We start from the raw sequence: 26158 nt of genomic DNA, 5'->3' as shown, positions 1-26158 counted from the left end.
AGGATGAGAGGTGACCTGGTAGAGGTGTATAAGATGATGAGAGGCATTGACTGTGTGGATAGTCAGAGGCTTTTTCCCAGGGCTGAAATGGCTGCCACAAGAGGGCACAGGTTTAAGGTGCTTGAGAGTAGGTACAGAGGAGATGTCAGGGTATGTATGTATGTATGTATGTACGTACGTACTTACTTACGTACTTACATACTTACTTACTTACGCAGAGAGTGGTGAGTGCTTGGAATGGGCTGCCAGCAACGGTGGTGGAGGCTGATACGATAGGGTCTTTTAAGAGACGTTTGGATAGATACACGGAGCTTAGGAAGATAGAGGGCTCTGGGTAACCCTAGTAATTTCAAAGGTAGCTACATGTTTGGCATAACTTTGTGGGCCAAAGGGCCTGCATTATTCTGTAGGTTTTCTATGTTTCCTTTCTCCCCAGAGGGAGGTTACAATCTGGAACACAGTCTGAAGGGGTGGTGCAGGCTGGTATTTAAGGACCATCTGGATGAGCATTTGAATCACCAAGGCAGGATAGGAGACAGACCAAGTGCTGAGTTAGTGGAGACAGATTCTCGATGGTCAGTATGGACATGCAGAAACCACTGACTGTGAAAGTGCAATGGGAACCTGAAACACAGAACTTCAGGATGGTCATACCTAAAACATTCAGTACCCAGTATGATGGGATTGTTGTTGTACATAGGTATTAATGGTCAAATACTGAACCAACCCCTCAAAAGGCTACCAAAATGCTGCCATTCCCTATGCACCAGTAACAATAGTTTTCTATGGGAATTTGGTGAAGTACTCTGGGTGATATTAGGAGAGATGGCTGGCAGCTTGGTCACAGTGGGAGGTTGCAAATGTCTTCTCAGAGGATAAGGGGCTCAGTGGAACAAGCTCACAGCTGAGAATAAAAGGTGACAAACTCCACTGCAGTGGAGGACTGCTGTGGTCAGGGTTGTACAGGATAGAAACAGACCCTCTGGCCCATCACATTTATGTTCCCCATCATGCACAGCTGTAATAATCCCACTTTCCTGCATTAGTTTCATATCCCTCTGGGCCTTGCTCACTGAAGCCCCTGTGCATGTGCCTCTAATATTGTTACACAGTTCCCTGTATGTGGCATCACAGGAAGACAGGGTTGTGTGTTCTACTTGCCTTGTCAGCCAAAGAACTGCCTCTCATTAGAGTTGGACAAAACTGTTTAAAGACAGATTTAAAGGGGATCTGAGGGGTAAATATTTCACACAGAGAATAGCTGGCATCCGGAATTAACTCCCAAAATAGAGTCACTGGTTTATACAGAAATGAAACAGTCCCTTCGGTACAACTCATCCACGCCGACCAAGTTGTCGGCCTGAACTCGGCCAGTCTGCCTGCATTAGGCCCGTATCCCTCTCAACCTTTCCCATCCATGTGACTGTGCAAATATGTTTTAAATATTGTACCTGAGGCAGAGAGCCGGTGCAGTGAGGCGCTGACAGACACTCACTGCTCCGCGGGCAGGAAGAGGAGAGGCCGAAACCCCAACAAGTGGAGACCGACTCCACCACCCCGGACTTACCGCCCACCACGGCCCGTTACCCGGGAAACGACGTCGGTGAAGGTGGAGATTTGTGACGTCAGCGCGTCACGGGTCAACAATCACATCGTGTCACGTGACAGTAACCCGACAGCCGGGGAGGCGGGGCAGAGGGAGCTGTCAATCAGCAGAGCGGCTGAAAAACTTGTCACCATTGTAAACAGAATGGGGAGAGTGGGAGATTTCCAGGGACAGTGACCCACTCCCCCATTCCCTGGAATTGAGTGTGTTATACACAGTAATATTCATATTATAATTTAGCTCTTCGATCTTATAAAAATGTAATGTTTGTATTTTGTATATTTTTATGTGAATAATCTTTTTATAATTTTGGATAAAATATGTTGGAACTAGATCATGAAAAAAGAGCGTCACGGAAAAATATTGTCAAAGCCAAAATTTTAATCCAAAGTAAGTTGTTATCACACTACGCATATGTCACCATATTGTTCAAAGTTCAAATTCATTCTCACAGTCCATACGTGTCACCACAGACAACCCCGAGAATCTTGTTCTGCGGATATTCTTGGCAAATCTATAGAACAGTAACTGTGAACTGTAAATATGAGGAACTATAAACTGTAAACAAATTGTGTAAATGCAGAGAAATAAATAGCAATAAATAACAAGCATGAAATAACGATATAACAGTGGTGACATGAGTGTTTTGCTCAAGACACTGATGGTTGAGGGGTAGTAACTGTTCTTGAACCTGGTGGGGCGAGTCCTGAGATACCTGTACCTTCTACCTGATGGTAACAGTGAGAAAATATCGTTGCCTGGGTGGTGAGGATCTTTGCTGATGGACACTGCTTTCCTACGGCAATGTTTCATGTAGATGTGCTCAGCGGTTGTGAGGGTTTTACCTGTGATATACTGGGCCGAATCCACTACCCTTTGCAGGATTTCCCACTCAAAGGCATTGGTGTTCCTGTATCAGGCCGTAATGCAGCCAGTCAGCACATCTTCCTCCACATATTTATATAAGTTTGCCAAGGTTTTCAATGACATGCTGAACGTCCGCAGAGTCCTGAGGAAGTAGAGCGCTGTTGTGGTTTTTTCACAATTATATTTATGCGATGGGTCCAGGACAGATCCTCTGAGTGAGTGACACACGTGCATTTAAAGTTACTGACCCTCTCCACCTCTGATCGTCCTTTGATTACTAGCTCATGGACCTTTGGTTTCTCCCTCCTAAAGTCTACAATCTGTCCCTTGGTCTTACTGACATTGAGTGAGGGGTCGTTGTTATTACACCACTCAGCAAAGTTTTCAATCTCTCTCCTGTTTGCTGATTCATTACCACCTTTGATTGTCGTGTAATCAGCAAACTTGTATATGGTGTTGGAGCTGTACTCAGCCACACAGTCATAGGTGTAAAGTGAGTGGAGCTGGGGGCTAAGCACACTTCCTTGTGGTGCTCCTGTGCTGATAGAGATTGTGGAGAAGCTGTTTTTGCTAATATGAACTGACTTGGATCTGCACCTGAGGAACTCCAGGATCCAATTGCACAAGGGGGTATTGAGGCCCAGGTCTGGGAGTTTACTGATCAGTTTTGAGGGGATGATGGTGTTAAATGCTGAGCAGTAATCAATAAAGGGCATCCAGATGTTTGCATCGTTGCTGTCCAGATGTTCCAGAGTTGTGTGAAGAGACAACGAGACAGCATCTGCTGTTGCTTCAGTAGGTGAATTGGAGAGGATCCAAGTCACCATTCAGACAAGAGCTGATATGCTTCAACACCAGCCTCTCAAAACACTTCATCACTGTGGATGTAAGTGCCACTGGGCAATAGTCATTTAAACAGGTTACCACGCTCCTGTTGGCCACCGATATGATTGAAACTTCCTTGAAGTAGATGGGTTCCACACACTGCCAGATCGAGAGGTTGAAGATATCCGTGAATACACCAGCCAGCTGGTCAGCACAGGTCTTCAGTACTCGGCCAGGTACTCCATCCAGACCGGATGCTTTCCTTGGATTCACTCTCTTGAAGGCAGCCTGCACGTCATCTTCAGATACTGAGGCCAAATGACCATCGGGAGACACGGGGGTGCGCGATGGTTCCTCCCTCTTCTGGTGGACAAAGTGAGTACAGAAGGCATTGAGCTCATCTGTCCCCTTTGTCACTATTTACCTTTGCAGGACATTCTGGCATTCAAACTCTGCTGCCGCTGTCAAGCATCTCTCTTTTATTCCAGTCTAGTCCGGAATCTCCACTTTGCCAAAGAGATGGTTTCTGGAGATCATACCTGCACCTCTTGTAGCATTCCTGATCTCCAGACTTGAATGCCTCTGACCTGGCACTCAGCAGGTTCCGGATCTCATTGCTCATCCAGGCCTACTGATTTGGGAAAAGCCTGAATGATTTTGTGGGGACACACGACTCCACAGCTGTTTTAGTAAAGTCTGTAGTGACCCCGGTGTCGTCCTTCAGGTCCTGAGATGAGTTCACGAACATGGCTCAGCCTGCTGACTCAAGGCAATCCTGTAACCTTTCCTCTGCCTCTCAACACCACCCCTTGATCTCTGGAGACTTGTTCCTTAGGCTCTGTCTGTGTGCAGGTAGAACGAGTGCAGTCAAATGATCCAACTTGCCAAAATGTGGTCTCGGGAGCAAACAATAGACATTCCTTATTGTAGTGTAGCAGTGGTCTCCTGTGTTGGGACATCTGGTGCAACAGGTTACTACTTTCAGATTCATTTTCTTTCAGGCATTTACAGGAAAGTGAAGACAGTGGAATTTAGAAAAACTATAAACAGCAAAGACTGACAGACAACCAATGTGCAAAAGACAGATCATGCAAATACTAAAACATAAATATTACTGTGCAATTCAGTTGTGGAGTACTTGAAAGTGAGTCTGCAGGTTATGGAATCAGTTCAGTGAAGATGCCTACGCCATTTCAAGAGCATGACTGGTGTAGGGTAACAACTCTTCCTGAACCTGGTGGTGTGGGACCTAAGGCTCCTGTACGTCCTTCCCGATGGCAGCAGTGGAAGAGAGCATGAGGTGGCTGAAGGATGTTGTTGATGATGGATGCAGCTTTCTTGTAGAAGTGCTGCTTGTAAATGTACTGAATGATGGGGAGGGTTTTGCCTGTGATGTACTGGGATGCATCCACCAGTTAGAGACATAGAAAACCTACAGCACAATACAGGCCCTTCGGCCCACGATGCCGTGCCAAACCTCTACCTATTTTAGAAATTACCTGGCATTCCCCTGAGCCCTTTGTTTTTCTAAGCTCCAAGTACCTATCCAGGAGTCTGTGAAAATACTCTATTGTATCCGCCTCCACTACCTTTGCCGGTAGCCTATTCCACGCACTCACCATGCTCTGTGTAAAAAACAGCTTACACCTGACATCTCCACAAATTTCTTGTAGACATTTTCCTTTCCATTCCTGATCATTGTGTTTCCATATCAGGCCATGATGAAACCAGTCAGGTCACTCTCCACTCTGCATCTATACATGTCAAAGTTTCAGATGTCACGCTGATTACACACAGGCAGAGTCACTGCCCTGCCTGCTTTATTGTGACACTTACTGCTAGTCCCAGGACAGACCCTCTGAAATGATAATGCTCAGAAATTTAATGTTACTGACTCTCTCCACCTCCAGTCCCCTGATGATGACTGGCTCATGGACGTCCAGTTTCCTGCCCCTGTAGTCGGTGATCAGCTCTTTGGTTTTGCTGATATTGAGTGAGAGGTTGTCGTTGTGGCACCATTCAATCAGATCACACATCTCCCTCCTGAGGGCAAATGTGTCACCACCCTTGATTCATCCAACAGTGGTGTCATCTGCAAACTTAAATATGTCACTGGGGTTGTACTTAGCCACACAATCACAGGTATAAAGTGAGTAGAGTCATGGGCCAAGCACAACCTTGTGGTGCACCAGTGCTGTTGGTGATTGTGGAGGAGATGTTGTTGACTTTGAATGCAAAGTTTTCACCATGAAGGGAAATAGAAATTACAACTGAGGAAGAAGATTACATTAAAATCAGCAAAATATAAGAATGAAAATTAGTTACTTTTCTTACAGAAATGTGAAAACAGGGGGCCCACTTGTCCATACTGACATTTGTCCGTTCGCAAGGAGTATTGTGAGCAACGCTGGGCCCTTTATCCAAGGAATGATGTGTTTGCATCAGAGAGGGTGCAGAGCAGGTTGACGAGAATGACCCCGGGAATGAAAAGGTTAACATATTAGGAGCATTTGATGGCTCTGGGCCTGTACTTGCTGGAGTTCATAAGAATGAGGGGAGAATGACATTATAACCACTTGAGTGAACGTGGAGTGGATGTTTCCTGTAGTGGGTTAGTCCAGCACCAGATGGCACACACTCAGAATAGAAGGATGTCTCTTCAGGAAAGAGATAAGAAGACATTTCTTTAGCCAGAGGGTCATGTACAAGTTCACACTCTCCCTCCCCCACAATATCCCAGCTGTCAGACCTGTGTCCAATCATGTCACCTGTATCTACCCCTTTGTAGACTCCTCACCACTCTTCACAACTCAGTTCCCATCAGTGTTTGTGATCAGCAAGTTCAGAAATCACGGTCAGCTCTCATTTTCCCCAACCCCCTGCGATGGAGCGGCATATCAAACGTGTCCTGGACATCTCGGTTCAGTGGGTCACTGGGTCCCTTTATCCACAGTTGGTGTTACAGCTTCAACCACTCAAATGTGTTTGTTAAACACGGAGTCACTTTCACCAGACTCTGCTGACTTTGCCTGATGGTTTTGTAAGTTGGCAAAAATTTCCTGCTTTGCTACAGCTCCAAATGTTTTCCTGGTACAAGTGGAGAACACTCAGGTCTGCAGTTTCCTGTTTTCTGCTTTTGCTTCAGACTACAGAATCTGCAGTTTTTATTGTAATGTTTTACTTCTCTTCTATTTACTTATTTTTCTCCTATTTGGAGCAAAGGAGTCACTCAAAGTGCTCTTCCCTCCAGACACAGACTAGTTTTGAACCCTGCCGTTGTTTCCATCTCCTATCGTGTCTGGATTTTAGTCTCCGATGCTCCAGCACCTGGGTCCTGACCATCCTCACCCAGGTCTGCCGTCACTGACGAAGTTTATTGATACGGTTCATATGGGCCTCAGTCAGGCCATTTGGGAAATTGGATCCAGAATTGGCTTTGCAATAGGAGACAGAGTGATGGCAGAGAGTCGTTTTGTGGTCAGATGCTGGTGACAAGTGTTGTTCCACATGGATCTGTTCTGGGACCCTTGCTGTTTGTGATACAACTGAGTGATTTGGGAGTGGATGTAGGAACCATGAGCAGTAAGTTCACACTGACTGTGAGATGATGGAGTTATTGCTGGTGTGGATGGTCATCTTTGGCTAAAGTGTGACATTGATGTGTTGATGAAATGAGCTGAGACCAAAACAAGTAGATCAGTTGGTGTGACAATTGGGATTTCCCATCAAACAACTCCAAAACTCCCACGGGGGAGATCAGAGGGATAATGTGTGTCAACACCACAACAGTGTCATGAAGAGAATGCGACAGCCCTTTCCTCTTCCAGGTTAGTGGCTTTTAAAAGAGCCTTTTGTTTTGTTTGCTGCCGAGGCCAGGCTGAGTCTCGCTTCCGGCGGATGCCGCGAGCCAACTGAATGTCTTTGGGCACAAGGGTGACTCGCTCGGTGTGGATGGTGCAAAGAGCCCGACCAGGTAAACCTCGTTAATCTCCTACAGGCCTTTGATGGTCGAGCTCTGGAAGCATAGATCGGTTTTGAAGTCCTGCCTGATCTTCTGCACCAGATGCTGGAAGGGAAGTTTGCGGATGAGCAGCTCGGTGGATTTCTGGTAGCATTGGTTCCCTGTCAGAGTCACGGTGATGGGCCGATAGCTCCCCAAGAATACCCACACAGACACCCAGGGATATTCGGTGCTCCTTTACACTTATCAATTATTTACAGAGTCACAGTGATGAGCCAGTAGTGCCCCAACAATACGTACACAGACACCGAAGAATATTCGGTGCTCCTTTACATTTATCAATTATTTTACTGATATGGTGCTTCCCTGTTGGCTTATAATCCAGCCACATGCCATAAAATCTTACCACTGACACTTATTCAAGAGTTTGAACATATAATTTCAAATCAATTGTTTTTGAGGATGATATGGATCAATAAAGAGGTCTATTGATCATCTTTGTAAAACACAAAATGTATTTTAGCTACTGAAAGCTTAAAACCCCATCTATATTCCCACTGTTTGACCTTATTAATCACTAATCACATTCTATATACAACTCAATTGAATTTTCTACCTCTGATCCATAAATCTGCATCATCTGCAAAAAGTCATTTCCCCACCCCAGTACCTATCTCAGAAAAAAATATCACTAATAATAATATTAAACAATAAAGGCTACAAATACTGTCTTATGGGGTCCCATTCTCCACCATATAGAAGCCCAAATATACCTTACGCATCCTTAACTGCCTGGAGCATACAAATAAAAAACTCAGAAAAAAATAATGTCGCCTTCTTCTCACTCCACATTTCTACAATTTAATCCTTTCATAACATACGATATGTTTTTTCAATACAAAAATACTGCAATTACAACTTCTTTATTTACAAGTGCTTTCCCGATATCATCTTCCAAATATAAAACTGAATCCAATGTCATTCTGCACTTTCAAAATCCACGCTGATAAAATGCTCCATCGCCTCTCTTTTCCAAAATATAATTCAACAACTCTATTACCATACGTTCTGTAAGTTTACCGAAATGAGATGGGATGTTAATGATATTGGTCTATAATTAGAAGGATCCTGTGGGGATTTCCAGGTTTCGGAACAGGTACTACCATTTTCTATATGGAGGAAATATGGTCTAAACTCCAAATATGATTCCAAATTGTTAATATTATCTCAAGAGTTGTAAGCTATATGTTTAAACATACCATCCTACAGCCATCTGACTTGCACTGTTAATAGCTTTCTTACATTCACACAAATAAACTCTACGTAACTAACACTATCATTGTTACAGCTGGCTTTCAACACATCAGTGTATTCACTTAAAACCTCATCTTGACATCATTTAGGCTCTTCACTTAAATTATCTTGATTGTGACTTGCAGCAAATGACCAAGCCAGTAACTCAACCTTCTCTATTTCAGTAGAGGGGGTACATTCAGATTGGAGGATCGTGACTAGTGGTGTCCCACAAGAATCTGTTCTGGGACCTCTACTTTTCCTGATTTTTATTGACGACCTGGATGTGGGGGTAGAAGGGTGGGTTGGCAAGTTTGCAGATGACACAAATGTTGGTGGTGTGGTAGATAGTGTAGAGGATTGTCAAAGATTGCAGAGAGACATTGGTAGGATGCAGAAGTGGGCTGAGAAATGGCAGATGGAGTTCAAGCCTGAGAAGTCTGAGGTGGTACACTTTGGAAGGACAAACTCCAAGGCAGAGTACAAAGTAAATACCAGGATGCTTGGTAGCATGGAGGAACAGAGGGATCTGGGGGTACATGTCCACAGATTCCCTGAAAGTTGCCTCACAGGTGGATAGGGTAGTTAAGAAAGCATATGGAGTGTTAGCTTTCATAAGTCCAGGGATAGAGTTTAAGAGTCACGATGTAATGATGCAGCTCTATATAACACTGGTTAGGCCACACTTGGAGTACTGTGTCCAGTTCTGGTTGCCTCACTATAGGAAGGATGTGGAAGCATTGGAAAGGGTACAGAGGAGATTTACCAGGATGCTGCCTGGTTTACAGAGTATGCATTATGATCAGAGATTAAGGGAGCTAGGGCTTTACTCTTTGGAGAGAAGGAGGATGAGAGGAGACATGATAGAGGTGTACAAGATAATAAGAGGAATAGATTGAGTGGATAGCCAGCACCTCTTCCCCAGGGCACCACTGCTCAATGTAAGGGGACATGGCTTTAAGGTGAGGGGTTGGAAGTTCAAGGGGGATATTAGAGGAAGGTTTTTTACTCAGAGAGTGGTTGGTGCGTGGAATGCACTGCCTGAGTCAGTGGTGGAGGCAGATACACTAGTGAGGTTTAAGGGACTACTAGACAGGTATATGGAGGAATTTAAGGTGGGGGCTTATATGGGAGGCAGGGTTTGAAGGTCAGCACAACATTGTGGGCCGAAGGGCCCGTACTGTGCTGTACTGTTCTATGTTCTAACAATCACCTTCTTTAATCAATACTGGAAATGTTATTAACCCGATGAACTCCACCCCCTGATTTTCTGAATCATTCCCCAAACACCTCCAAGTTTAGTATCCTGTTCAATACTATCACAAGATGACCTCCAGTAAACCTCTTTCACAACCTTCACCACTTTCCTCACCACAGCTTGTACCCTTTCATACTTAATAAGGTCACTCAGAGAGTGATAATTCTCAACTCTCCCAAACACCTTATTTCTCTCCCTAATTCCCTCTGCACACTCCCCCATCCACCAAGGTGCAGTCTTCCTCCTATTAATGTCATTTTTAACAGGCATCACTTCCACCGCAGTTTGATGAATAATGTGACATCACCATTCATTGCAGAAACCCATATCATCCTCAACATTCTCCTAGTTTGCTTCATCAAAATTCCACCTCCTAAGAACAGTCTCCTGCCCCCTATATAACTCCAAACCCATGCTTATAAATATAGGAAAATAATCACTCCCCATTGTCTCCTCACCCATAACATCTCATTCAGTCACTCCAGCCAGAATGTTTGAAACAGGAGTTAAATTTACAGCAGTTTTCAGATGATTAAAAACATTACATTTCATACCCCTCCCATCATTAAAGCACACAAGATTGGAAATACCTAAACATTCTTCTACAATCAAACAGTTCCATGAATGACCCCACAGTGAACTGTGCACAAAATTCCCCAACCATACAACCCTTAGTGATCTAGAGTGACATATGCTTTCCAACAAATCAATCAAAAGCTCTCCACAAGAGTTTTACCACTTTAGTACCCCTACCTGTTGAATCAAATGCTTCTGCTACAAACACCTCATACACTTCATTCACATCCACAACTCTGTGTCCTGCCCCTTCCCATATTAAACGTGCAACACCACCCCCTCTATCACCTAACCTATCATGCCATACTGCAATATAATTTCCTGTAAAGGAAATGCGGTAACAGCCCGGTTTCACATTGGGCCGATTTGATGAATCAGAAATAAACTTCCTAATGTCTTGACCATCGAATTTCTCTCATTCCACTGCAATATTCTTAATCCCATTCTGTACCTGCACAAAGAGACTGAAATACAGATACCCCACCCATCAGAGCTTCTTTTACAGTTTCCCACATAACACCAGTTATACCTAGATACCTTTCAGCAGCTTTCACAATAATTTTAATTTTCTCAGTATGTCCAGATGACTGAACAGTACAATTCACCACATCTTTTATAAACATCACAAACTTCATTTCATTGACTAGTAAAGTATCTTTATTAATGGACCTGTGATGTGACACATAGCCACTGACTTCATATTCTGTCTGACTGGTTATACTTGATCAACATTTGGTTTAACTGTGTTGCAAGGCCTCTGTTTAAGACACACCCAACTGTACTTTAACCTGTTCAACCAGCTGCTTTCTTAAGTACTGTACTTCACATCCTTGTAACATGGTGTAAGCTGAATTATCTGCAGCTTAATGTGAAAAAGACAAAGGAGCTGGTGGTAGACCTGAGGAGAGCTAAGGTACCGGTGACCCCTGTTTCCATCCAGGGGGTCAGTGTGGACATGGTGGAGGATTACAAATACCTAGGGATACGAATTGACAATAAACTGGACTGGTCAAAGAACACTGAGGCTGTCTACAAGAAGGGACAGAGCCATCTCTATTTCCTGAGGAGACTGAGGTCATTTAACATCTGCCAGACGATGCTGAGGATGTTCTACAAGTCTGTGGTGGCCAGTGCTATCATGTTTGCTGTTGTGTGCTGGGGCAGCAGGCTGAGTGTAGCAGACACCAACAGAATCAACAAACTCATTTGTAACACCAGTGATGTTGTGGGGATAGAACTGGACTCTCTCACGGTGGTGTCTGAAAGGAGGATGCTGTCTAAGTTGCATGCCATCTTGGACAATGTCTCCCATCCACTACATAATGTACTGGGTGGGCACAGGAGTACATTCAGCCAGAGACTCATTCCTCCGAGATGCAACACTGAGCATCATAGGAAGTCATTCCTGCCTGTGGCCATCAAACTTTACAACTCCTCCCATGGAGGGTCAGACACCCTGAGCCAATAGGCTGGTCCTGGACTTATTTCATAACTTACTGGCATAATTTACATATTACTATTAAACTATTTATGGTTCTATAACTATTTGTTATTTATGGTGCAACTGTAATGAAAACCAATTTCCCTCGGGATCAATAAAGTATGACTATGACTATGACTATGACTAGACTGCACTATGTTCTCCTCTACAATTACACCAGTCAAACTTTACACCTTCACAATCTTCATATTAAGTTTCCCATAACACTAACTACACCTTAGTTTCCCAGGAGATACTGCCACAACATGCCCAAATCTCTGACATTGTCACATCTAAGCGGAGGTGGAATATGTGCTCGTGCATTATAACTAACATACCCCAGACTAACTTTACTTGAAAGCTTCACCTCATCAAAATATATCAATGCAGTTAAACTGTCCATGTTTTCTCCATTTCAAACTACTTGTAATCTCTGCAACACACACAAAAAATGCTGGTGAACACAGCAGGCCAGGCAGCATCTATAGGAAGAGGTACAGTCAACGTTTCGGGCGAGTCCTGACGAAGGGTCTCGGTCCGAAACGTCGACTGTAACTCTTTCTACAGATGCTGCCTGACCTGCTGCGTTCACCAGCACTTTTGTGTGTGTGTTGCTTGAATTTGCAGTATCTGCAGATATCCTCGCGTTTGCACTTGTAATCTATTTACATTCTTAATCTCTTTATCGAAATCTCCACCAGAACACCTGTCCTAACACCCCGATACCTGTATTTTCATTAGGCAACACAGATACCATCTTTTTTTAACCAAATAAAGTCTTCAAATGTAATGCCTTCTCACAGTTTCTTATCTTAACGATTAGCACATCACCTCCCCTTAAAGTTTGAGCACAATCTATATTCCCTAAAATAGTTATCAAATTTAGTTAACTTCAATTGAGAAAACGTGCAGATGCTGAAAATCCAAGCTACACAAATGAAATGCCGGAGGAACTGAGGACTGATGAATGGTCTCGGTCTGAAATGTCGACTGAACTCTTTTCATAGATGCTGTTGAATTCCTCCAGCATTTTGTGTATTGCTGCAGTTAATTTAATGGGATTGGTAAAATAAATCTGTTTCGGGTAAAATTTAAACAGTACCTTGAAGTCTTCTTTCCTTTTTTCAAATCTCTTGAAATGATTGCAATATTGTTTTCCTTTTTCCATTTTGCAGATCAAGATCCAACTTCATTCCAACCTCTTACCGCACTCACCCGGACCCTTTATTTCCGGTTCCTTTTCCAGACACTCTTCGCCCCCACCCCCAACCTGAACTTACTTTATTTCCCATCATCCCCGCACATTCACAGCCAGCGCCACCAACGCTACTGAGCCAATCAGCAACTCGCACCGTTTTCAGGTATTTTGCTGTCAATCAGGTCTAGGGGCGGAGCAACGAACCGAATGCTCACGTGTTGTAATGACGTCACAAACTCAATCGTACCTTCCCCCCAAGTTCATTTTCTGAACGTCTGTTCAGAGGGTCCAGTGTTGCGGGAGGGACGGGGTGGCTTTAAACCTGGCGTTACACAAGTTCATGGTATCGTTCTCTCCAAAGTGTTTCAGCTGTTCCTTTGCCTGTCTTCTCCACACAGTCAACCAGACAAACTGAGAGAGTCGGTACGAGTGCTGGGAAAGTGCGGGAGTTCATATCTCACGGCAGCAATCTCTGTATAATGTTTCGGAGTGACGGATTCGGTCATTGAGTGTAACGTCAAACGGCCTTGAGATACAGACGTCGTGAGGGAAAAGTGAAAACAAAATGATGAACGTCCCTTGTTCTCGGGAAACACTCCAGTTTTGGGCTATTTGCACACTAGATTGTCTCATATTATAATCCCGTCTTCATTTGAAGCAGGAAAACGGTCTCCTCGTTGGCGAAATGAACCTTGGTCTCCCGCGTGACAGGCGGGGATACTAACCACTGAACCAGCGAGGAATAAACAAGAGTGGGGAATCTGTCACACGGATGTCAGTGTGTAGGAGAACTCATTGAGTCACTCTGATGTTTGTTTGCTGAGTGTAGAGCTGGCGCATTTTACCCATCCTCTCCTCACTGTGTGACTGGACGGGTCTCAGGATTCGTTAGCGATTCAGTCACTTACTGTGTTCAAGGACTGGGCAAAGGAGGGGATCCCATTAACGTCTAACTGCGTGTTGTTTGAACGGATATTTATAATCAGGATTTGTTTCCCTTTTACTGATACGTGAAGCAGGAAACCATTTGTAGCCCTTCGAATCTCTCGGGTCGATTCTCCCTTCAGTTGGATCCCAGGTGCTGTGTTTCTCCGGTCTGTCGGAACGTCGCGACACCCACTGGTGGGAAAAGGAACTGCAACAGAGTGAGGAACGATCCTTCAGAAAACAGCTCAGACACTGAGAATCGAGTTACAGAATCTTATAGCACCAGAGACCATTCAGTAACCGAATCTGGTTTGCATCATGTGGAGATGGTGGTATAGTGTTGAGCATAGCTGCTTCCCAAGCAGTTGACACGGTTTCCATTCCCGGCCATTGCAGGTTGTACACTTTCAGTCTAAAAAAAACCCTCGCCGAGCGCTATGAACGCAGAACTCTAATTCCTGAGCAATTTGTTCTGAGTGAAATTCACTCTAATGGATCTGATGAATTCCTCATGTACGATGGTGGTGGTCCCTCATGTAGGATGATCGAGGACCCCAAACTGAATGAGAAAAACAGCATTAGACCCGGGAAGTCCGTTAGTTCCACGGACTCCGCTGTAGGAAACACACACTTTCTGGTCAAATCGAACATATATTTTCCTAACCAAAGACATGACCTGCCCCAGATATTCTCTCGTTCCCTCTTTCATCCGGCAGAAAGTACAAAAGCTTGAAAGCACGCGTCACAGTCTCAGGGATAGTTTCAGTCCCACTGTTGTGTCTATTGAATGGTTTCCCATAAGGTAGGATGGACGTTTGACCTCACAATCCACCTCGGTACGAAGCTTCACCTTATTATTTACCTGCGCCGTGCTTTCTCTGTCGCTGTTACACTTTATTCTGCATTTTGTTATTGCTTCACCTTGTTCTCTCCCAATACAGTGTGTAATCGTTTGATCTCTCTGAACAGTCAGAATAAGAAGCTTTTAACTGTATTACGGTACAGTATATGACTGAAACTCGTAGAACAGATTCAATTCCCCCTGAGCCCGTTGCGGCAGCAGTAGGGAGCGCCGGCCTCCGGACAGCGCAGAGTTTCCCAGCTGGTAATGAAACACAGCAGAAAAACAAGAGCTGAGATCACAAAGGGGGAGCAGTGAGAGAGGGTTTCACTAATTCCCGTCGAAGGGAAGATTCAAACTCCTTCAGAGTACGCAGCCCTATTGACATCAATGGATCTGGGGTTGAGAGGGTGAAAGGTTCCCGGCATACACATCAGCGAGGATCTCACGAGTCTGTGAATACCGGCTGCGTGGTGAAAAAGGCACAGCAGCGCCTCTTTCACCCCAGACGGTTGAAGAAATTTGGTATGGGTCCCCAAATCCTAAGGACTTTCTACAGGCACAGAATTGAGAGCACCCTGACTGGCTGCATCACTGCCTGGTATGGGAACTGTACTTCCCTCAATCACAGGACTCTGCAGAGAGTGGTGCCGACAGCCCAGCGCATCTGTAGATGTGAACCTTCCACTATTCAGGACATTTACAGAGACAAGTTTGTAAAAATGGTCCGAAGGATTGTTGAGGATCCGAGTGACCCGAATCTCAAACTGTTTCTGCTGCTACCATCCGGGAAACAGTCCCGCAGCATAAAAGCCAGGACCAACAGGCTCCGGGACAGCTTCTTCCACCAGGCCATCAGACTGATTAATTCAAGCTGATAGAATCGTATTTTTGTCATATTGACTGTAATAAATATAGTAATATCTATTACATATTTACTATAAATTGCACATTGCACATTTAAACGGAGACGTAACGTAAATATTTTTACTCCTCATGTATGTGAAGGACGTAATTACTAAAGTCAATTCAATCCAATCCAATTCCATGGAAGAGACTTCGTCGTGCACTAGTCGAATCACAAACGAGAAAATGTGCAGCAGATGCTGGAAATCCAAGCAACACACACAAAAGGCTGGAGGAACTCAGTAGGCTAGGCTGCTTCATGATCTTGAAGAAGGGTTTCGGCCTGAAACACCGACTGTGTACTTTATTCCATAGATGCTGCTGAACATTTTCTCGGTTACAAAGGAGAGAGAAAAAAATACCGGAATACTAGCGTCCCTGGGTGGGCTCGAACCACCAACCTTTCGGTTAACTCACCGATTGCGCCACAGAGACAAGAATTAAACAAGTAGGAATAAATGAAGAATTTCAATTGAAATGCGGTTTCCTCTCTGGATGTATGATGTGACACATTGGTGTTTCAAAACATGAGGATGAATATCTGCTGCCGCCAACAGAGAATATAGCAGAGGATGGTTTCGATCCATCGACCTCTGGGTTATGGGCCCAGCACGCTTCCGCTGCGCCACTCTGCTACAGGGATTATTAAGAATTGTAGAACTGTGAATGTTGCGCGATGTTTTGTGTGAATGTATGTATGTGTTTATGCCTGTGTCTGTAAATGTCTGGGTCTGATTCTCTGTCTGTATATGCCTGTGTCTGTACATGTCATGGTCTGGGTCTGTGCCAGTATATGTCTGGGTCCATTCCGTCTCTTTCTCGTATACAAACTCAAAAGTACTTCATTTCTTTTGTTCATTCCCTGTTTTTCCTCTTTCTCTTTTTCTCCACCTTTCTTTCTTGCTTCCCCACTTTCTGGCCCACCCGGTTATTATCTCCGTGCCTTTTGTGTTCTGTCCCGTCTTGCACCTCGTTCCCGATATTTCACCCGCGAAATGTGTTTTACTTTACTTAATTGTCTAGACGGATAATTCATCCCACTGGTAGGCTCATTTTTAATAAATAGGACGTTTTCAGCCGAGGTGCCATTAACTTCCTAATCCTGTCCTGATGATTGAATGAATGTCGGAGTTCCTTCAGTGTTGAACCCGCAGTTCACCTTGTGAGCGGAACTCGCGACGTTGATGTACTGCAAGCACTCACCTCAAACGCAGCAACTCCTCCACCGGGATTACCTGTTGGTGTCATGTTCAGACCATCACGGCCGGACCAGTGAGTGACAGATGGGGAGATGTGGAGTATCGCTGATGCTTCGCACCTCCCTGCCACGCAGGGCGGGTTTTCCATTTCACCACCACAGCTTTGTAACTGAAACAGTAAGGGTCGGGTTTTAACTCTCCACGTGGGACGGTGTGAAGACAGGCAGGCAGTTGCTTATCCCCTGGCCTGCTGAGTTACTCCGGCATTTTGTGTGTGTTGCTCGGAATTTCAACATCTGGGATTTCCCACCGATTTTTTAAATTCACAGTCACCAACCTGGAGATGCCGGGGGTTGAATTCCTTGCCTGTCCATCGCCTCCCCTGGTGCTCCTCCTCCGTTTCCTTTCTTCCATGGCCTTCTGTCCTCACCTATCAGACTCCCTCTTTTCCCGTCCTGTATCTCTTTCACAAAACAACTTCCCAACTGTTTGTTCCGCCCAGCCCCTCCCGGTTTCACAACTCACTTGGCTTCATCCTTTCCTTTCCCCACATTTTAATTCTACCACTCATCTTTTTATTGCTCCAGTCCTGCTGAAGGGTGTCGGCCCGAAACGTCGACTGTTCTCTTTTCCATAGATGCTGCCTGTTCTTCCAGCATTTTGTGTGTGTTGATCCGTGTCTTCTATCTCACTTGGCAAACCGGTGAATCTGCTTCCTCATAACATCTCCCCAAATTTTTGATTAGATTAGATTATGAGGATACTCCGTCCTCGTTTATTGTCATTTAGTAATGCCTGCATTAAGAAATGATACAATGTTCCTCCAGTATGATATCACAGAAATACAAGACAGACCAAGACCAAAACTGACAAAAAGAGGCATAATTATAACATACATGTATATTTACAACAGTGCAAAGCAATACCGTAATTTGATACAGAGCAGGCCATGGGCACTGTAAAAAAAAATGTCTCAAAGTCCTGATAGCCCCATCATCTCACGCAGACGGTAGAAGGATGAAAAACTCTACCTGCCATGAAGCTCCAGCGCCACAAACTTGCCGATGCAGCACCTTGGAAGCATTCGATCACAGCAGATTCTGTCCAAAAACCTCGAGACTCCGATCAGCCCTCCGACACCGAGCATCGGGCACCATCTCTGCCGAGAGCTTCGACCCTGGCCCCAGCCGCCAAGCAACAGGCAACGCTGAGTATTCGGGGCCCTCCCCTCTGGAGGTTCTGGATCGCACAGTAGAGCGACAGCGAAATTGGCATTTCAGAAGTTTCACCAGATGTTCCTCTGTGTTTCTCACGTCCGCCTCCATCAAATCAGGATTGTGCACGGCACCCTACTTGACAGATTACAGATATTCATTCCGGAGTGGCCACTGCGTGCTGCGTCGTGCAGCCATCTTCTCAGCTTTTTAAGTAGATATTCTGAGAAATGTTCTTATGTTGTAGAAATAAAATTCGGATTGATTAATTCAATAAAAGCTATTAACACATACCAAAACCAGCCACAGAAAATGTAATTAAAGTACCTTTTTTGATTTACGAAACTGACCCTTTGTCTCCCAGAGGCAGACTCTTGATATGAGTTGTTTCTCTGGTCTGGGAATGAGTTCCCAAATATTAAATTGAAATTATAACTGCTGGTGAATCTCACATCCACACAAACAACACACACACAGACAAACATACACACACACACACACACACACACACACACACACACACACACACACACACACACACACACCAGAGGCGCGCGCGCGCAAACACACACACACACGCACACGCACACACACACACACACACACACACGCGCATTTACGCTGGAAAACTGAAAGTGTAAATGTGACAACACAGAGGGGATATAAAAAAAACAGGTCTGGAAATACCTCAGAGGACCTGTCTAAATATTCGTTGCATGCGGACATCAATAAATATGCAATGGTCATAACCTCCTGGCAGCGTGTTATGCCTTTGAAGAGACGGTGCTGTGGAAGACAACACCGTAAGAAGCAGTGGAAACATTTTAGGTAGTTGAGCTATCACGGAAGTAGCATTATAGGAGTGAGTTGACAAACTCAGCTCACGAAATTAAATGAAAGAAGTGAGAAGGGAATCTATGCCAAAAGCCAAGTGAGAGCGCAGTGCGGATGGAGAGGGACGAGAGAGCAGCAGCGAGGGAAGGATGAAGGAGGAAATATAACTTCCTCAGTGTTATCATTTCATTTCTCTCTCCTGGGCCCGGCACATGCCTCCTGTTACAAAGAAGGCACGGCAGCGCTCCACATGTCATCTAAAAGTTTGACAGACTTCAATAGATGTGTGGTGGAGAGTATATTGACTGGTGGCAAGAGGACCTGGCATGGAACCACCAGTGTCCTTGTACGGAAAAGCCCAGAAAGCGTAATGGATAGAGCCCAGTCCAGCACAGTTATGCCTCTCCCCACCGCTGAGCGCATCTACACGGAATAGAGGGCCGCGGCCATGCAGGTCATACTCTCTTCACACAGCTCCATCAGGAAGGAGGTAACACATCAACAGGTCCATCACCCCGCAACCATCAGACTCCTGAAGAAGAATGGATAGCTTCATTTACCCAACACTGAACTGTACCCACAACCCATAAACTCACTTTCAAGTCTGTTCATGTTCTCGGCATTTATTGATTATTTATTTATTATTAATATTTCGTTTGTTCTTTATTGTATTTGCGTAGTTTATAGTCTTTTGCACATTGCTCGTTTGCTGTCTTTCTTGAGTGCGGTCTTTCATTGATTCTATTGTGTTTCATTGTATTTACAGTGGATGCTCATGTGGTTACGAGTATATACTTCGGTAATAAATTTCGTTTAATCTTTCAACTTTGAACCTTAGGGAGATGAATGCATTTGGTGAGATGCGGATGCTGTTTCACGCTGTTGGGCAGGAGGTGAAAAGATTGGCGCAGACCCACAGCTTTATTCTCTGGGACAGGATTGTGGCAGAGGACTGCACCGAACGGAATGCATTATCTACGGAAATAGAAGACAGGAATCTGTGGCATTCATTGCTGAGGAAGCCAAGTGATTTGTATATTAAAAACGGACGGCTCTGGTGGTAAAGTTACTCGGTCTATTTAAAGCGGACGTAGGTAAGTTCTTAAATATTAAGAGTGTCACACATTATGGGAAGACGGCAGGAGAATAGGGTTGGGAGGGATAATAAATCAGCCACGATCGAATGGAGGAGCAGACTCCATGGGCCCAGTCGCATAACACTGCTCCTGTGTCTGATGCTGTTATTGACTGATAGCATTGATTCTGAGATACTGTATTCATGCGGATCATTGTGTCCAATTGTTCAAAGAAGATTTAAACAAATTTATCAACTGTAGTAATGAAACTGAATTAACATTACTTCGAGGTAAACTGTGCACTAAACCTCTGCACTATACCAGAAATTGACAGTTACAGATTGAACCCCCACGCTCTCAATTTGTGCCAGAGACTGATGGATACAGAATGAACCCCACACACTCACACTGTACCAGAGACTGACAGGTACAGAATGAACCCCACACACTCACACTGTACCAGAGACTGACAGGTACACAATGAACCCCACACTCTAACACTGTACCAGACAGCGAGAGGTACAGAATGAAGCCCACAGTCTCACACTGTACCAGAGACTGACGGGTACAAAATGAACTCCACATTCTCACAATGTACCAGAGACTGACTGGTACAGAATGAATCCCACACTCTCACAATGTACCAGAGAATGACAGGTACAGACTGAACCCCACACTCTCACACTGTACCAGAGACTGACAGGTACAGAATGAACCCTCAGTCTCATTTGCACCAGAGACTGACAGGTACAGAATGAACCTCCAGTCTCACCTACACCAGAGATTGACAGGTACGAAATGAAACCCACACTCTCACACTGTACAGAGAGTAATGTGTACAAATGTTTTTGACCTGCCTGTTTTGTGAAACGTACTCAAATTTACTGATAAACCCTGCACCATGCCTACTTGTTACCTCTTGAATAAATCCACGCATCACTTGATCGTGACTCGTCTCTGCCTTTCTAAAATGAGATTACACTGTACCTGTGTCCTCTCAAACTGAATGCGAACATTGTATTTACCTCTTGACTCCCAACTCAAGCTGCAAGTCAGCATTTGGGGAATCCTGCACAAGGGCACCTAACTCCATTTGTACCTAATGTCTGAATTGTCTCCTTATTGAAAAATCAGTTAACAAGAAAATAATTTATTTGTAAAATAATGCTTATTAATGGACTCCAACATCATGTTAAACACTGAAATCAGGCCATATGGTTGTTGCCCCCTTCCATTCTTCGAAAGGTGGAGAGAGAGTTTCAATTTTCCACTTTCCAGAAACATTTCTGAATCTAGTGATTCTTGAAAAGATGCACCATCTGTTCAGCTACCTCTTTCATATCTCTGCAATGAAGTCCATCCGGCACAGATGAATCCGCTTCCCAAGCGCGTCAGCCTGTTCAGTTATGGGAGGCGACGGGACGACACAAAGTGACTGGGGCGTCGAGGCGAGGAACAGGTGGATACGCGGGACAAAATTGTTCAAAAGACTGGGGAATGTATCGCCCCATGATTAACTCGGTTGTGTGATACAGATACAGATACGGTGTCTCTGGCCATGGAGAACAACGACCTGCTCCTTCTTTCTGCAGAAAGTGACATCAATAGCCAGCGGTGGAATGAGAATGATGTGCTTACATATTTTGACAGTTTTGAGGATTTCGCCCTCTTCGATAGACTGGGACACGAGTGTTCACCTTGATAGACCAGGGACGAGGGACGCATGATGCTTTAATCATGCAAAGAATGCAAACAACACTTAAAGGGCAAATTAGGAGAGGAAAGGAAAGTATAAGTTTGCTTTGGCAGACAACTGGAAGGAGAATCCCAAGGGATTCTACAGATATATTAAGAGCAAAAGGATAGCAAGGGAACAACATTGGCCTTCACGATGGTCAGCGTGGTCATCTGTAAATGGAACCAAAGGAGATTAGGGAGAACGTAAAAGAATATTGTTTTACTTTAATTTTCTCAGGAAACGGACGCACGATCTATATAACTAAGGTAAAACATTAGTGAGGTTATGGGCAATACTCTGATTGCAAAAGAGGGGGCAAATTGGGGTGTAAATACTTCATGGCCTCGTAAGGTATCCCTTTGTCCTTGTTGAAGGTTAGTGCAGAAATAGCAGGGGCGATTCTCAATTCGGTCTGGCACATAAATACCTCTGCAAACCAGGGATTGTTTGCTGGACTGTTCCGTTCCCTTCCTGCCTGAAACCTTCGCCTGCATCCTCGTCAGTATCCCCATCAAGTTCAACCGCTGGAGTGAGAGTGGAGCATTGCTGCGCCAAGGGAAGAAACTATCTATCGTTGAGTTTGGAATTGTCTCTTTGTGTCCCCGTGTTTAGTGTCCGTGCTCCCTTTCTGCTGCCGTACCTAGATACAATATGCGACAAAAGCTTCTCTTTCATACTATTCATAGACATCATATCATTACACAGTTCCTTGAGAGAGAACAAGGAAAATAAATAATAAAATGCAGAATAAAGTGCAACAGCGACAGAGAAAGCACAGTGCGGGTAAACAATAAGGTGAAGTGTCATAACAGGTAGATTGTGAGGTCAAGCGTCCATCTTTTTTCACAAGGAAACCATTCAATAGACAGAACAGCGAGATTGAAATTATCCTTCAGAATGTGGTACGTGTTTCCTTTTTCGTGATCATTCTGCTGGAGTCTAATTGGTTTCATTCCACAAAAATTATCATGGTGTTTAAGAAGAGAACTGCACAAGGATTAAGTATGATCGCACTGGATGGTGCAGCAGACTCGGCGCCGAATGACTGTGGCCATCAGACACTATCTGTGTCGCACTGCTCAATTGTGATATGCAGGAATGTTTGGACCTGAACACTTCTGCATTTTAAGTGGGGATGTAGCTCAGTGGAAGAGCGCATGCTTTGCATGTATGAGGTCCCGGGTTCGATCCCCGGCATCTCCACGCTGGTGAGCATTGAATTTTGAACATTGCAAAACGCAAACCCAATCGTCAGGTTTGCAGTCAGCACAATGATGCGTTGAGTCTCAACGTGGACAAAACTAAAGAGATGATTCATTAGGCCAGGGGACCGCTCATTACCGCAAATAAACGGCTCCTCAAGAGAGAGAGAGTGGACCACCAAACCAGCGCTCTGAAAGCCACAAAGAACAGCAAGAAAGCGCACCGGTGTGTCCACTTCCTGGCTTCAGTGAGACCTCCCCAACCCCTCTTCAATCTGTTTTTATTTCACAGGAGCATCATTGAGCGAGCTCTAACCAGTTGGTAAACCGTCTGGTACGAGAATCGCAGGACATCCGACGGCAGGACTCTACAGAGGAGAGAGAGGACTGCTGACAGCAGCTCACTTTCACATTCAGACCCAGTGATTTGCGGACTATTGAAAACTGACGGAATTCTGACCTTCATTCGATCATATGGACGGATTGGGAGGTGAACGAGACTCGGGTTTGGACAAAATAATTCCTGGAGTGTGGGTGTATTCTCCGCTGCACCTCAGACTGCGGTCGCTGCTCGTTATGTCGGAGACTGACCGAAATAGCATACACAAATGGAGGAGAAATTCAGCGGGCCAGGCGGCATCTCCACAGGAAACACCGACTGTTTACTCCTCCCCAGAGATGCTGTCTGACCCGGTGATTTGCTCCGGCATTCTGTGCTCGGGATTTCCAGCACCTGTGTTTATAGCCTAAATAACAGCCCGCTGACAGAGAGAAGGAAGGCAAGGAGACACAGAGGGAGATAACCAGCGTGTCTGACTGCAGGGCCGTAGGAATAGGGTCAGAATGATAATGAAAATCAGATCCGTTGCTGAAATGTCGGGTCGAGATATCCGGCTGGGTCGGAGCACAGAGACCGGATAATAACCGGACGGGGCAGGAAGTGATGAAAAGGGAAAGGAGGACGGGGAGGAAGGTAAAAGCGTGAGAGAGACACGAGGGAAATTAGACAGGGAATATAATCCAACAAACAAAACAATAGATAATCGGGGTAAAGCGTCAAAATTAACAAATAGAAAGACAGGAGAAGAACAGAGATATTTACCTATCAGCAGAATAGCGCAGCGGGAATGTGCTGGGCCTGTTATGCAGAGGCCGACACATCGAACCCATCGTCTGCTATTCTTCAACAGAATTTTTTTTACCGCAAATCGCCGTCACGTCACCTGTGTACACAACACACGTTTAACTTAAAAAAGAAAAACTTGTACTTCTAACTGAAATTTCCGTCCACTCACTTCATCACTTTCTGAGATTTGTTGAGAACGTCGCGGGTAAAACGACAATTGCTGTTGTGCTCAGCGTTTGTCTAACACATCTTGTTCTCCGCTGCATGAAGCTGTGTCTGGTATTGAATAGATTGAACAGAAAATACTGGAAACACTCATCACCTCAAGAAACATTTGTGAGTGATGAAACAGGATTACGCTTTCTGATCTTGACACTTAATTAGAAATGATGAGAGAAGAAGATAGTTTTCTGTGTCAAAGAAGGTGAGACGATGGGTGGGAAGTGAAACGGGGGACATCTCTGATAGGGCGACACCAATTTACGATGACGGTAAGACAAATAGGGAAGAGAAAAACTGGTCTAAAATGGCAGAAGAACGACGGGCAGAAATGTCATTTCATAGAGAAGGAAGTGATGTGGCTGAGTGATTCCAGACCGAGGCGTTTATGTGACAAGTGCTGAAAAACAGGTATAAACTCATGGCGATCGCCGGGAATCGAACCCGGGTGAGCTGCTTGAAAGGCAGCTGTGCTCATCCCTATACCACTGTCGCTCCATGTTGCGGGAGTTTCGAGTAGCGAAGCGGCTCCCATGCGCCATGTGATTCCACCAGATCCCGAGCCGCTCTCTGTCGGATCAATCCTCACTCTGCAGCAGGTTTTATTCCTGCAAATGGCGCCGGCCTCACGCATCAGCAAATGGGAAAGAAAATTCTGATTGTCCATGTTCTTTAGAAAAGCCGATGAATATGTAAGTATGAGTTGAGTTTAGGAATAAATAAAATAACCACCAACAACCACATTGCTGGGATTATACTGTAATTCTCTCCATAGCTGGTAAAATTCTGAGGAGCAGATCTGCTGGCAAATCACACAGAAATGTCATTTTGTAGATAGGATTACAGCAATCAGACATTTCAACTTCTCCAAAATTAACCAGATCATTTTATAGGCAAGATAAGAAATGGAATTTTTGAAGAGTATTTTTGTTCCTGTCCATCGATAGTCCTATCAAACTAGGTTAGGAAATTCACTCTGTAAATACAGTAATCAAAACTCGCACTTCATTGTCTCTGCATAAACACCAACGTAACTGTGTCGACAACGGGCCAACAACTTAGAACAGGAATTCTGCTGTTCCCGCTATACCAATACTCACTCAGACTAATTTTCTCATCTATATCACCAAACTAGGGCATCTCAGTTGGCCAAGTGATCCACCCTTTCTTCTCTCAGTCACCGACTTGGGAGTTCTTCCTTGCGATGGTGGGTTTCTAGAAAGAGTTATTGCTGCTAGCACATTCGAAGTTTCCACTTTTATATTCATATTTTCCAGTTCAGTTATCCCATTCCAGTGTCATTGACTGTAGACCATCTGATTGGCTTGAATTCTCCTGTTTGTTGACTCTGCTCCAGGTCAGTAACCATTAATTGCCCTCTTCCCAGCAAGCGTCAATCGGTAATTTATGGCTCTTTGTTCCCTTCAGGAACCAGTTTGTGTCATGGTCCGCTCCGTGAAGTCTGCATTCCGGTTCACAGTCCAGTCCGTGGACTCAGGACTCCCGGTCTTCCAAATGTCCCTTGTTTTGATTGAGTTAATCATAGGCACCTGTTTCCCATCTTGTGGCTTGGAATATAAGTAGCCTTGGGGTTGAGTGCGGGCTGTTGGTTTGTCTTGTCATGATCCCCTGGGAGCAACCTGCCTGTGAAAGGCTCGAGCGTCCACTTCCCATCTTAAGGTCGCGTTGGAGAACCATCTCTTCATGGAGCCTTGCTGTCGGTAGTCGGAGCTGTCTTTGCGGTATGGATTCGGCTGTTTCCAGGGCCAGCTGAGTGGCTGCCAGCCACTCCGAGCTATGTACGGATCCGGT

The 26158-nt window shown here is 44.8% G+C and overlaps 1 protein-coding gene and 1 non-coding gene across 2 annotated transcripts in view; both read left to right on the top strand.

The window, feature by feature from the left end:
- LOC140188978 (uncharacterized) overlaps positions 1–26158 on the top strand; it is a 595826-nt gene that overhangs the window by 166880 nt on the left and 402788 nt on the right. The gene's annotated exons all lie outside the window — the stretch shown is intronic.
- On the top strand, positions 22931–23002 carry trnaa-ugc (transfer RNA alanine (anticodon UGC)). Its single transcript has one exon. It is a non-coding gene; the product is annotated as a tRNA-Ala (tRNA).

Source organism: Mobula birostris, chromosome 28, assembly GCF_030028105.1.
Source record: "Mobula birostris isolate sMobBir1 chromosome 28, sMobBir1.hap1, whole genome shotgun sequence".
Classification (NCBI taxonomy): Eukaryota; Metazoa; Chordata; class Chondrichthyes; order Myliobatiformes; family Myliobatidae; genus Mobula; species Mobula birostris.
This window is presented reverse-complemented; position numbering and strand designations above follow the sequence as displayed.